Genomic DNA, 13,739 nt, shown 5'->3' on the forward strand with positions numbered 1-13,739 from the left:
TTAATTTACCCCTTAGATCAATTTAAAATGTTCAGGTCACTTGTCTAATAAAAATGCATCCCTTCTGATAGTGGCTTACTAGAAAGAATTAAATAGCCATGTTAGTAACTAATAATAATTAGTGTTTGTATACTCTCTTCTGTTCTATATAAAATGTAAGTTTATTCATAATGTACTGTCACTTGACCTAATATACAAGATTAATAATAGCCTGTAATGGCTCTTTTCCACTGTTTGTGATCAGTTATGTAAACTCTGTATTTACTCTCAGATCAAAGCCTTTTAAACTTCTTAAATATGGCTACCAAAGAGGTAGTTTTTCCCTCTTTTTTTTTTTTTTCTCTTCCTTCCCTCTCCCCTGCCTCCCCATTGCATATACAAGAAAAGCTGAATAGTGGAGGCCTTTTTGTTCTTCGTTGAAGTAAAGGGGTATTAAAAAGATGTTTGAGAATCTTTCATAGATTTCTTAAATATATCCAATGTTTCCACTAAGATTTTAAGGGGAGAGGGCAAGCCAACGATATTTACTCATTTTTGAGTGGAACATGTAATTGTCCGTTGTTCAATTCCTGCTGGTAATTGCCTGTCATACTCATTCTTCTCTCATGTCACAAAACAAGATTCCATAAAACAAACATGGTGAACAGTGTGACAATAAGTCTCTTTCTTTAAGAGGCAGGCTGGAGAATTCTACTACCAAAATAATTCTTAGAAGAGGATGATAAATCTAACTTCAGCAGTAAGATGCAATAGCTATTGTATTCTTGTGTAATTATTTTGTGCTTTGGGTGTTGGTATGAGACATTCAGCTGAAGCTAAAATGGCTTTGAGCACCCCAGGAAATGGAGTAGTGTTCGAGAATGCACTGCGCAGAATGTTCTTGCTGTTAAGAAAATTAACCTACAAATAAAGGTGTGTGCGGGGGAAGAAGCTAATGCAATTTACTTGATAGTGACATGGGTATGATAATAGACAAATAGAAACCTGCAACACTTATTCCCTGAGTTCAAAATAAATTTCGTAATGAAAAATTTTTAAAACTTAGTTTTTGTTGGTTTGTGACTGCTTATCTTTAAGCAGATTTTTATATGCGGAATCACATGTTCACAATTATGCTGTGAATAAATTGTAAATATATAAAATTGATATTTGGGTTACAGATGGGCAAATTAGTGTGGATAAAAGATCCCACCCAAAACATTTCAACAAAATCATTTACAGACCTTAGGATGTTCAGTTCTTTCCTCCCCCATGTTTAAGCGCTGCTTGTTGTAACCGAAGCAGCCAACTACTGCTAAACTGACCTTGTAACATTTCCAGTTAAATTAGAAGTGGAAAATATTGAAGAAATTAACATGAGCCTTTTCTTAAATTCAGCTCACCTTTTCCCCCCATATACTAACAAGAATCTAGACTGCTAGGTGCCAAAAAGAACTTTTTGAGGTATGCTCATCTCTAACTTTGCCATAACTGAAAGCATGTGATAAATATTTACCCAAGTCAAGTCATCAGCTACATATAGCTGGGGAATAAATCTTTGGTTGTGTACATTTCCAGTTTGATTGCAGGACACAGTAGAATTCTATGAGTTACAATGGAGTAATTTGTCTGTCCATGACTGATCATCTTCCACCTACGATGGCCTGCCACAAAAGGAGCTTTGCACTTGAACGATCAGAATTCCATTCAACTGGCTGAAATATATTTTAAATCTCCAGGTTCAAGGGACACATGCCACAAGATTTAACTAGGCCACCATTTTGAGCTGCATGAATGTTTATGCAAATATAGCCAAAGTTCAAAGTGGCTTTTATTGCCAAATGATCTCAGAATATGTGGAATATGAGCACTTCAGTTTTTCAGCTGGTGTTTTGTATAGTACGTTTCTTCTTAACTGGTCAAGGGGTACTACCTGCTCTTTTTCTTCGTTGTTTGTAATATCCATTAAGCTTGGAAAAAATGGTTTCCTTCCCAGCATCTGAATAGATCTTCTGCATACATGGTAAATGTTCTCCACACCTTTCATCTAATGGAACAGAGGCAAACTTGCTTCTAATTTTCACTTAGTATTTACATCCCAACATATGAATGTTGTGTTTTTGTGTATCTGGTGTCAACAGTTTTTAGAACAGTTCAGCTGCTTCTGCCAAGTTAGCAAAAGCACAATGTTCTTACATGGGTCCTACAAAAATAGTGGTTTCTTCTAATTGGAGGGTAGTGGGAAGGTGTAACTTAATCTTGACAACTGAGTGGGAGAAATATGCTAGTAACTTTTATTTATTTATTTATTTTAAGGTGAATCAGGTTTGGGTTTAAATTACTTGACAATCTTCTTTTAAGACAGAAGGACCAAAGCTTTGCAGTAAACGGTAAAATGTCATTGGGTTGGGGTTTTTTTCCCCCCCCATGGAAAAAGTAGTTCAGCTTCGAAGAATGCTTTTGTGACAAACAACAGATCAACTCTGTTAGAATTAGATTTATTTTTAAAAGCAGCTTATGGGGTGGCAATGTTAGGAGAAAATAGTAATGCTGTGAACTCTGTGTTGAACATGGTTGAAAGGTGTACATCCAAGAAGATTTAAAAAGTAGTAGCTCTTCTGGCAACTCACTCTTGAGAGACGATTGTGTGAGTAACCTAACTAGAGCAGCCACAAGGAAAACACAAAGGTTACCTTTTATCTAATCAACAAACGCCTTTTAAACCATACTAGTTTCACCAGCCTAATCATGTGCCAGGAACCTAAAGTTTGAGTACTTCCCATCCAGAAATGTAAATTGGGAAGTTTGACACAGTTGCATTAGTTCATTATAGTGTCCTGTCATTGCTACTGAGGTTAATTCTATATGTGGACAGAATACATCTTGATGCTGGAAGAACTAAAGGATGTAAAATCACAATTCTTTTCTGGCAAGTCCAGAATACTTCCCCCCCCCCCTTTTTTTTTTTTAATGGTTATTGAACTTGTATATTGGAAATGGCAGTTCAGAGAGCTGTGAAATAAGGGATGCAGGGTAATAAGTTTGTGAGTAGGGTTGGGAAATTAAAATTACCTAACCATTAATGAATTTGTTGAATTTTGGTTTGCTTAGTTAAAGTACAAACTTGAGAATTCTTAGAAATGTGTACATTTAATACAAATATAACACCATATTATGCTTTTGGTAATTAATCTTTATGATAGTGTTTACCAAGTTGAAATGAATGATTTTAATATCCTGTTAAGTAACAAAGCAAAATCTCACTACACAGGTAGTTAATTCTAATTCAATACTACTCTGGGAATTGATTTTTTGGAGCCAATATGGAACTGTAGATGCTTAATTCAGGTTTTTATTAATTTGCCAGTTAGGCCTTTTCCTTTCACACTAGAAATATCACCAACTTCTCATATTCGTTCAACAGTTGAAGATTGTAAATATCTTCTCTTGAAAACCACCATGTGTAACAGTAGGTAATATGTAACTCTAATCTTAGTTTGCCATAAACTCTTCTTTCAGAGTAGCAGCTGTGTTAGTCTGTATCCATAAAAAGAAAAGGAGGACTTGTAGCATCTTAGAGACTAACAAATTTATTAGAGCTCTAATAAATTTGTTAGTCTCTAAGGTGCCACAAGTGCTCCTTTTCTTTTTATAAACTCTTCTGTTACTCTAACCAAATGTTAAAACATGGGTGAATTCTTTGGCTTAAAAACTCAATTGTGCGTCTTAGAGATGTTCCGTACGAGTGGACCCCACTCTTAGGTGCACATGCACTTGAGATCAGAATCTTTTAAAACACGAGTGTCTGTTGGTGTTACACATGCCCATGTCATCCATCCCAAAGTTCAGTACCTCTTGTCTGAGCTCTGAAAAGCTCTGTTTGGTGTGATATCACAAAACATGTTTTATCTGAAAAATTTCTAAGATCTATCTGCTTTTTAGCATGCATGCTTTCTTTCAGCTATCTTCTTAGTGCATGTAAACACTATTTCTGTAGAAGTAGTGTTGTGCAATGGACTGGAAAATCTGTTAGTTAAGCAATCCATCATTTGCGTCAGAATTATTTCTGTAGATCTATGTGAAACTTGTAGATTGCAGGTGAAAGTTTCACTGACATCTAAGTCACTTTCAAGTTTTTCATAATTTAAGTAAGTACCCTCTGAGAAGTATTTAACTTAGAATAAACAAATTATGATTTAGGTAAAAGGATGTGTGTCTAAAAGTTACTTATCAAGTGAAGCTGGTGTGTAGATAAGATGCACTGTAGGTCGTATGATTTCAAAAAAGATGGTATCTCAATAGATATAATAACCTCAGTTCACAGCAATATTATTACTGTAGTCATGTTGTAGTATTTCTGTGGTCCTTCCTAAGGGAATCAACAGAAAGTTAGCAAGATGTTTATCTGTGATCAATCTTAGCCTGCTGCTGAATTACTAGTAAGAGCTATGTGGCCTAGTCTGCAGTAGAAAAATTGCATCAGTTTAACTAGAGCTATTTAAAATAGATGTAGCTAAACTGGTTCTGGCCCCTAATGTACATGCACTTACACCAGTTTAACTTTTGCTTAAGTCAATTTAGGTTCATTCTGATTTACATCAGTAAATTACAGAATTAACCTAAACTGATTTAAGCAAAGGTTAAATTGGTGTAAGTGCATATACATTAAGTGTTTGCACCAGTTGAATTAAAAAATAGAAATTTTAAAATTTCTAACTTCAAACTAGTGTAGCTCTTTTACTATAGAAAAAAAGTTTCATCTTGTTTCTTGTCCAGATGATGGTTTGGCTTGTGAGAAGCTATTTGTTGAAAGCATCAGAATTGATTTATTCATATGGGCTATCTGACTGCTTCACTTTTTGAAAAGCTGATGTGTTTTAATCCAAAACCCAAATCTTACTTTATATAAATTGGAGTCCATTTAAAATACTAGTTGTGCTCTATGCATTTACTTTTCATAGTCCAATGAGAGAAGAAGGCATCTGTTTTGTGGTTTCATATTTGTAACTGCACACTTAGTGTGGGGTTTGCTCTCAAAACCTGAACTCATGCAAATGTCGTGTGGCATCCTGCTTCTGCTTTTGGAATTTCAGCATTTTATGCTGCCAATAAACACTTGCTCAGAACATCCCTTTCTAGGGTCTCTTGTTTTGCCATATGCTGTTCTGTTGTCTCTGCCAATATTTAATTGGGATACTTCTGTTTAGGGTGATGTAACCTTGTTGGCTAACACTGCACAATTCTGTTTTCCTTCTGATAATATGTAGTGTCTCCTCTTTGCAAAGTCCTTTTTGATCTTTTCTGATATTTATGTGAGGTCTTTACCATCTTTTGAAGTTTCATAAACTTTTAGTCCATTATACAGCCGTATAAAATTACTTGTCATCTTTTCTCCATCAATCTTATCTTAATTCTGTATGAGCCATATGAAACAGCTGTATAAATCTTTAATTTCTCTCAGTTCCTCATTTTCAAGGTTGGAATCACTTACAATTAAGCAGTTAACAAGTCATTTAAATACACTTTTTGGATTTATGTGGAAGGCTTTTAGTTCATAAACTTACTTACATTTTTTACTTTTATTTAGAATTGGCTGTACTTTCTATAGTGTATTGTAAAGCTATTTATTAACAATGAGTAACTTCTGAGCCCTCATGTTCAACATATGCCATAATTTACATAGTTGATTATGTAGGTTCTGAAAAAGGTTAAGTTATTTTCTTCAGCTGACTCTATCAAGTATGAAAACTGATTTTTGGAAGAACTATGTACATAATTGCTTTTTCAGCATACTGATCCGTTCCCCTCCCCCCCATAAATCACTAGAAAGAAGATTTTCAAAGGCAAAAATGAGTTAGGTACACAACTCACATTCATTTTCAGTGGGATGTATCCACCATAGAAGGGTAGGACTGGAAGGGACTTCTAGGTTATCTAGTCTAGTGACCTGCACTCAAGGCAGGACTAAGTAAACACCTGCTAGGGATAGTCTAGTTATTATCTACCCTGTTCTTAAAAACCTCCACTGATGGAAATGCCACAACCTCCCTAGGCAATTTGTTCAAGTGCTTAACTACCCTGACAGGAAGTTTTTCCTAATGTCCAACCTAAACCTCCCTGTGGCAGGGCGCTGCAGGGGAAGCCCTAATCAGCTCCTGCCACTCCAGCCCCAATCAGGGGAAATGGGTTGGGGCTAGGCAACTAGCTAGGACTGCCCTGGAAACTGGCCACACCTGCCAACCTGTTAACAGGGGCTAAAAGCTTGGGAAGCAGTGAGCCCAAGGTGGGGAGAGACCAGAAGTGGGAAGCTGGTGCAGAAGGAGCCTGTTGCCACTGAGGCCTGTGCTAGGCTAAACCTGTAAATAAGCTGTAAAGAGTTGGAGCTTTGTGATGGATACCGGACCCAGGAATAAAGAGCACGGGTGCGTCAGCATCTTGAAGTGGTCCTGACACTTTAGGGACTAGGGCCAGGAGACTGAACCCAGGGAGGTTTGGTGAGCACCCCATTACACGTGGGAGCTTGCCCAGGAGCCAAAAGCCACCACCAGGGAGTGGCAACCCGAGAGAATGGAGGGCATGGTGCAGTGGCTGGCTAAGCAGCTGGAGGATCTGCAGGAAACCCTGCAGGCTTTTCACCAGGCCAAGAGGCAGGCCTTATTTGTGTGGCAGGCTGAACAACAAAAAACCTTCCATGACTTCATCCGGGAGCAGGCCAATATACAGAAAAAGCTCCTGCACTGGGTGGTGAGTCCCCGAAGCACTGATGGAAACTGTGCAACAGGGCTGGGGCTCTGTAAAATGGTCCCTGTCGATGACCACGACACCTTCCTATGTACTTTTGAACGGGTAGCCATGGGCGTAGGTTGGGATAAGGCAATGTGGGCGCTAAGATGGGCTCCTTATCTGGCAGGTGAAGCACAAGGCAGCCTATATGGCCTTAAGCAACGACCAGGCCAAAATTATAAGACGGTGAAGGTGGCTGTCCTGGAACTGATGGGGCTGTTGGCCGAGAAGTACAGGCAAAAGTTTCAGGTGGACAGGGGGTTTGCAGCCCTGAGCTTTTGCCAAAATATTGACCAACTGGGCTATGTGATGGCTACGGTCCAACACCCAGACAGTGGGCGAAATAATGAATCAGGTGATTCTTGAGCAATTTGTGCAGGGCCTCCCAGAGAACATGTGGGTCTGAGTCTGGAGGCACCAGCTGATGACCATGGAGGCCACCGTCAAAATGACAGAAGAGGAGGCTGAGGCGGACTTTCCCCACAGGGAGGTGCGGACAGGCCATGACCTGGACTGGGGGAAGAAGTCCTGAAAGCCTCCCCCCTGGGAGTGGCCTAGAGAAAAAGAGAGTGGAGGCTAAGGGGGCCCCCACTCGCTCGGGTCAACTGGTCTCCTGGCACTGCAGGCAGCAGGGTCCCAAATCCCAGGACTGCCTGGTGATGAAGGGCGAGCTTGCCAAATTTTGTGATTGGAGGAGTTCAGGAGAGAAGAACCGAGGGCGAGGGCTGGCCACCATCCCCTTATGGGTGGGGAGGAAGCCCCAGAGAGGTTTGGTCCATATGGCCTCGGCCTGCTCCCTCGTTCAGTGTGCACTTTCAAAACTGCACTGGTTTGTTTATCCCCAGGAGACAAATTATGCTGGAATGCATCCATAGGGATTGGAGGCTTTGTCCTGTAGCACAGGTGCCCCAGGAGGTTGCGGGCAGATTTGCCTGGCAATGGGTGGGGGTAGTAGATGGGCTGCTTTACCCCGTGTGGGGGACAGAAAAACAGCTGTGGGAGGAGTCCCTTGGGTGGGAGAAGGAGGGAGCCCCCAGGAAAAGTGGGGTGAATCCCTCAGCCCCAGTGAAGGGGAGGACCTAGGGCTCCACAAGACAGAAGCAGGTCCTAGACAACAAAGGCAGAGAAAAGTCGGGTAAGAAGGGGAGAGCGAGCAACTGAAGGGGTGCCCCGCTGTGGAAACCGCAGGAGAGGAGGTCTGAGGTTTAAAGGGGGAAGGCTCTGGGGAATGCTTGCAGGGGCATTCTTCAGGCAATGAGGGCCAGGCCACCTCGGGCTCGGTACCTGCACCAGAGGCCCAGGATGGCCGGTGCGGGTGCCAGGCCCACCCGGCTCCCCTGCCAGTCAAGAAAGGGGAGCAGCTGGGAGAGCAACCGCCCAGTTGTGATTGGGGTGCAGACCTCTAGGTAGGAGTAGAGCTATGGAGCAATCTGCCCCACACGCTGTGGCTTTTGTGGGTGGAGAACCAACAAACCTTGTGAGGGGGATCCAGGGGACCTCCTAGCAGAAGCCAAAGGCTGCCCCGAAATCACCTCCCGGGTAAGGGGAGAAGGGGCCGAACCAAGCCCCCCCAGGGGTTACTTAGTGGGCGAAGTGTGTGGCAGGGAGCTGCAGGGGAAGCCCTAATCAGCTCCTGCCACTTCAGTCCCAATCAGGGGAAAAGGGTTGGGGTTGGGGCTGGGCAACTAGCTGGGACTGGCCTGGAAACTGGCCACACCTGCCAGCCTCGTTAACGGGCTAAAAGCTTGGGAGGTAGTGAGCCCAAGGGGGCAGAGACCAGGATGGGGGAATAGGCTCGCCAGGAGCCTACTACCCTGTACCCACTGAGGCCTGTGCTAGGCCTAAGCTGTAAATAGTTGGAGTTTGGTGGTGGGGACTAGACACAGGAATAAAGAGCACAGGTGTTGCACCAGTTTGGAGTAGTCCTGACTCAGTGGAGAGCTGGGCCAGGAGGCTGAAACCAGTGGGGTACAGTGAGCACCCCATTACACTCCCTTGTAGCAATTTAAGACTGTTGCTTCTTGTCTCAGATGTTAAGGAGAACAATTTTTCTTCCTCCTCCTTGTAACAAACTTTTATGTACTTGAAAAGCGTTATGTTCCCCCTCAGTCTTCTCTGGGCTGAACAAACCCAATTTTTTCAATCTTTCCTCATAGGTCATGTTTTTTAGACCTTGAATCATTTTGTTGCTCTCCTCTGGATTTTCTCCAATTTGTCCATATCTTTCCTGAAATGTGGCACCCAGAATGGGACACAGTACTCCAGTTAAGAACTTATCAGCGTGGAGTAGCGTGGAAAAATTACATCTCATGTCTTGCTTACAACACTCCTGCTAATACACCCTAGTATTTGCTTTTTTTGAAACAGCATTACACTGCTGACTCATATTTAACTTGCTCTTCACTATAACCCCAGATCCTTTTCCATGGTACTCCTTCCTTGGCAGTTCTTTCCCATTTTGTATGTGTGCAATTGATTGTTCCTTCCTAAATGGAGTACTTTGCATTTGTCCTTTTTGAATTTCATCCTGTTTACTTTGGATCATTTCTCCAGTTTGTCCAGATGATTTTGAATTTTAATCCTATCCTCTAAAGCACTTGCCACCCCGCCCAGCTCGGTATCATCCACAAACTTTAAAAGAAAAGAAGTACTTGTGGCACCTTAGAGACTAACAAATTTATTTAAGCATAAGCTTTCGTGAGCGTCTCTAAGGTGCCACAAGTACTCCTTTTCTTTTTGCGGATACGGACTAACATGGCTGCTACTCTGAAACTTTAGAAGTGTACTCTCTATGCCATTATTTATATAATTTATGAAGATATTGAACAGAATTGAACCCAGGACCACTCTCTACAGGACCCCAATCAGTATGCCCTTCCAGCTTGACTGTGAACCACTGGAAATGGTTTTCCAACCTTTATGCACCCACCTTATAGTAGCTCCATCTAGGCTGTATTTCCCTGGTTTGTTTATGAATTGGTCCTGTGAGACAGTATCAAAAGCCTTAGTAAAGTCAAGATATGCCACTTCCCCTCCTCCCCCATCCACAAAACTTCTTACCCTGTCAAAGAGAGCTATTAGTTTGGTTTGAAGTGATTTGTTCTTGACAAATCCATGTTGACTATTACTTATCCCTTTATCTTCTAGTTGTTTGCAAATTGATTGATTAATTATTTGCTCTATTATTTTTCTGAGTACGGAAGTTAAGCTGACTGGTCTATCATTGCCTGGGTTGTCCTTATTCCCCTTTTTATATCTTGGCACTTTATTTGTCCTCTTCCAGTCCTATGGAATCTCTCCTGTCTTCTATGAGTTTTTGAAGATAATCGCTAATGTCTTGGTTATCTCCTTACATCCCAGAATACTCAAGATTACTATTTCATTTATTCCATCATTCACTAGCTCTCTATGGTATTTATATAGCTCCTAAAATATCTGAGCTTCTCACAATCCTTAATTGCATTTATCCTTACAACACCCCTGTGAGGTAAGGAAGTACTATTCTCCTGGCTGCCTAATTCCCTTCTCTTTTAAAATCCCAGCCTAGAAGCTTGGCACAAATTGCACAAGGGATTACCTACCAATCTTTGTTTAGCTTGAGGTAGGTCAATCATTTCAACAGGCAGCAAAACAATATGTCTTTTAAAGACACACTAGTCACAGCATAAACTCAGGAGTATTTCTTACTTCTAGCTGTCTTTTATTTCCCATGTATTTCATTTTTTTTCTTTTCTGGTTTGATTCCACTTCTCATCCTCTTTTGCTGGAGAGACGCAGGTACAGTGGTCCCAGAGTAACAGCCATGTTAGTCTGTATTCACAAAAAGAAAAGGAGTACTTGTGGCACCTTAGAGACTAACCAATTTATTTGAGCATAAGCTTTCGTGAGCTACAGTGGTTTTATGTAGGTGAAGTCAGTTTGTTTTCTTCAAAAGATCCTGTTCCTGAGAAATTCCTAATGCATTGCAGAGGTCAATAGCCTTCTTTAAATAACCAAACTGGTCAAGTGGGAAACAAACAGAATTCCTTTGTGAAGTATGCAGTCCTCCTCACTTGTGAGATGTAGCCTCCTTGCACTGCAGATTATACTTGTGAGGCCACTGGACTAACAAAGGGAGATTAATGTGAATGTACAAGTAACTTCTGATGGGAAGGTGGAGGAGGCAGGACAAAAGAAAACATGGTGCAACATGACCAAAGTGGTAGAATTTGCAAGGAATCAGACATTAAGATGCAGTTTAGTATCTGAAATATTCAAGACACTAGTAATACCTAAGTAAAAGGTTCATTTTATAACTCTCTTGCAAAAACACTTTATAGATAATAATGGGGGATGGAAAGTGGTGGAATAAAACTGGTCTGGACAAAACCCAACAAAGATGCTTGTGATTCCGTGCACTTCCTGTCAAATTCTAACATGAACACTTTTAATATTCACTAAAATCAGAAATTAATGTTCAGTAAACTTGTTTCATATTTTATTTTTAATCTTTATTTACTGCTTATACACATCACAAAATATTGTAAACAGTCAAAACAATATGCTCACCATGAGAGAAAATTATAACCATGTTAAATAATGGAAAAAAATTTCTACAAATAGCCATTTGAATTCAAAGGCAAATTTTGATTGACTATAGTTGTAACCTTTTGGGTTTGCTTTCTCTAAACATTCAACCCCTGAAGCTTTAACAGAAATGATCAAGAAAAGTGAATTAACACCAAATGCTTGAATCTTTACTGAAAAAGTTTTAAATTGTATATTCAAGTACAACATTCATGACTTGCACTGTGGTGGTTGGATGTCTTATGTAACTAATCAAGAAACAGAAGCAATGCCAAATGATTTATGAAACTAACCACCACAGTACAGGTTTCAGAGTAACAGCCGTGTTAGTCTGTATTCGCAAAAAGAAAAGGAGTACTTGTGGCACCTTAGAGACTAACCAATTTATTTGAGCATAAGCTTTCGTGAGCTACAGCTCACTTGAAATTCATTCTGTCTCTATAAAATTTGGAGTTAGATTCTAAGACTGTGATTGTGCACCCTTGAAGTCCATGGCAAAACTGTTAACTTTGCTGGTGCAGCGTCAGACCTGAGGCCCAATATTGAAGCTTTATATAGGTAAAATGAATTTCATCCATTGTGTTGGATATTTTCAGCAGCCACTTAGTACCCCCCACCTTCTTATAAAGGCTGGTCTTCCAGCTGTCCCTCGGCACTATTTACACAGAGTACTGGTGTCACTATACAAGCATAAATGAAGATCCACTGTCCCTCCCTTGCCCTACTCCCTGGTATAATCTTCTACAGGGCTGGTGTGACGTCTCTTCTCAATGCACACAGACAGCCCTCCTTCCCCTGCACAGCCCATAAGTAGGGCCTTGGGCCAGTCCTCAGCATTGGGGTGAAATGCAAACTGAGAATTTGTGCTACCGTTTGTGAACCATTTTCCAAAAGAGAATTTTTCACTGTCTAAATTAGTGAATACTTTAGAACAAAGAGTTCCATGACCTGTTCATGAACAAATTGAGAGAACTGAAATTATTTGCTGAATAAACTAGTCATTGTGTTCTATTTACTCAGTTCTATTGTGACCAGCAGAGAGTTCTTTCCAACGTGTTCTACTGTTGTGCCTTAATCTGAGTATGGGGCCCCACTGTGTTAGACACTTTAACAACACTTTTTAAAAGACACCATGTTGAAAATGTTTGCAGTCTAGGTTACAATATCACACACAGATGAAACAACAAATTGGGGGATGGGAAGTAGCGTATACAGCAACAGTACAACATATGTGGAACACTCAAATAGCCCATATTCCATTCAAATCCAATGACAACAAAGGGTGCTAAAGCTTTCTTCGCATAAAAACTAGAGGAGGATTATCCAGTGCCACTGCTGAAAAAGTAGGAGGCCAAATTTGCATAAATAATACCTTTGGTAGTTATAAAGCAGCTGATCCTGCTCCTGCTGAAGTCAGTGGAAGCTTTGCCATTGACTTCAGCAGGGCCAGAATCAGATTAACAGTTTCCTAAACAAGATACACAATGATCCTTTTAAGGGCCAAATTGTACCTTTTGCTTACTTTTGATATCCATGGGGTTGTGTAGGAGTGAGGACAGAATTGGGTTAGCACTGGATATTGCATGAGTATACCTTAGTAAATAACACAAAACAGTTTTGGATTGGATTAAAAACCTTCATAAGTGTAACTAAATACAGGAAAGAGATTTTTCATAAATTCAGGGGCATGTCAGGGCTGTATATTTTTGCAGCTGAGCACCTATAGTGGCAAAAGACATGAAAGAGAAATTAGTCATTTTTTATTACAGAATGGAGGGTGATATTAGTATTTATAACACCTAACTCAAAGTCCTACAAAGCTGGCCTTAATATGTACTTTATATAGTAGAACATACAAAACAAAATCTAATTTGCACTGTAGGGTGTGTGCTGGCAGCCGCACACACAATCTTTTGACCTTGATTTTCTGGAACAGGATTGAGAAGTTCATTACCATGGTTTCAAATCAGTTTTATTGCACTGTAATTATGCCCCTGTTGACTAATCAATATGCACGTTTACAGCTGAACACATGCCCATTGCCTAAACTTGATATGCTTGCTGTGTGTATAACATATAGCATTAAAAACATTTTAGGGTAAAGGTGTTTGGTTCATGTAAAATAATACAACTTAGTAAAGCTAATTATGGTGCTCAATTTAATATTTTAACTGTGTCAAAAGGGCAGTAGCAGAGTTAACCCTACATCAATCCCACCTCGAGTTGTTTACGCCTACTAACTTCACTATCACAAGGATTTCACTTGGAAATGTGACCTTGTCATTTATTTTAGCATGAAAATGCTTCTAGATTGCATCTCAAAGCCTCTTTCTCAGTCTTTTGGCAGGCTACTGGCTCCTTTCCCTTCTAAAACTTACATGTGCTGATCAGCCATTGGCATACCTTTGCTC

Source organism: Lepidochelys olivacea, assembly GCF_965140295.1.
Source record: "Lepidochelys olivacea isolate rLepOli2 genome assembly, chromosome: 2".
NCBI classification, from domain to species: Eukaryota; Metazoa; Chordata; order Testudines; family Cheloniidae; genus Lepidochelys; species Lepidochelys olivacea.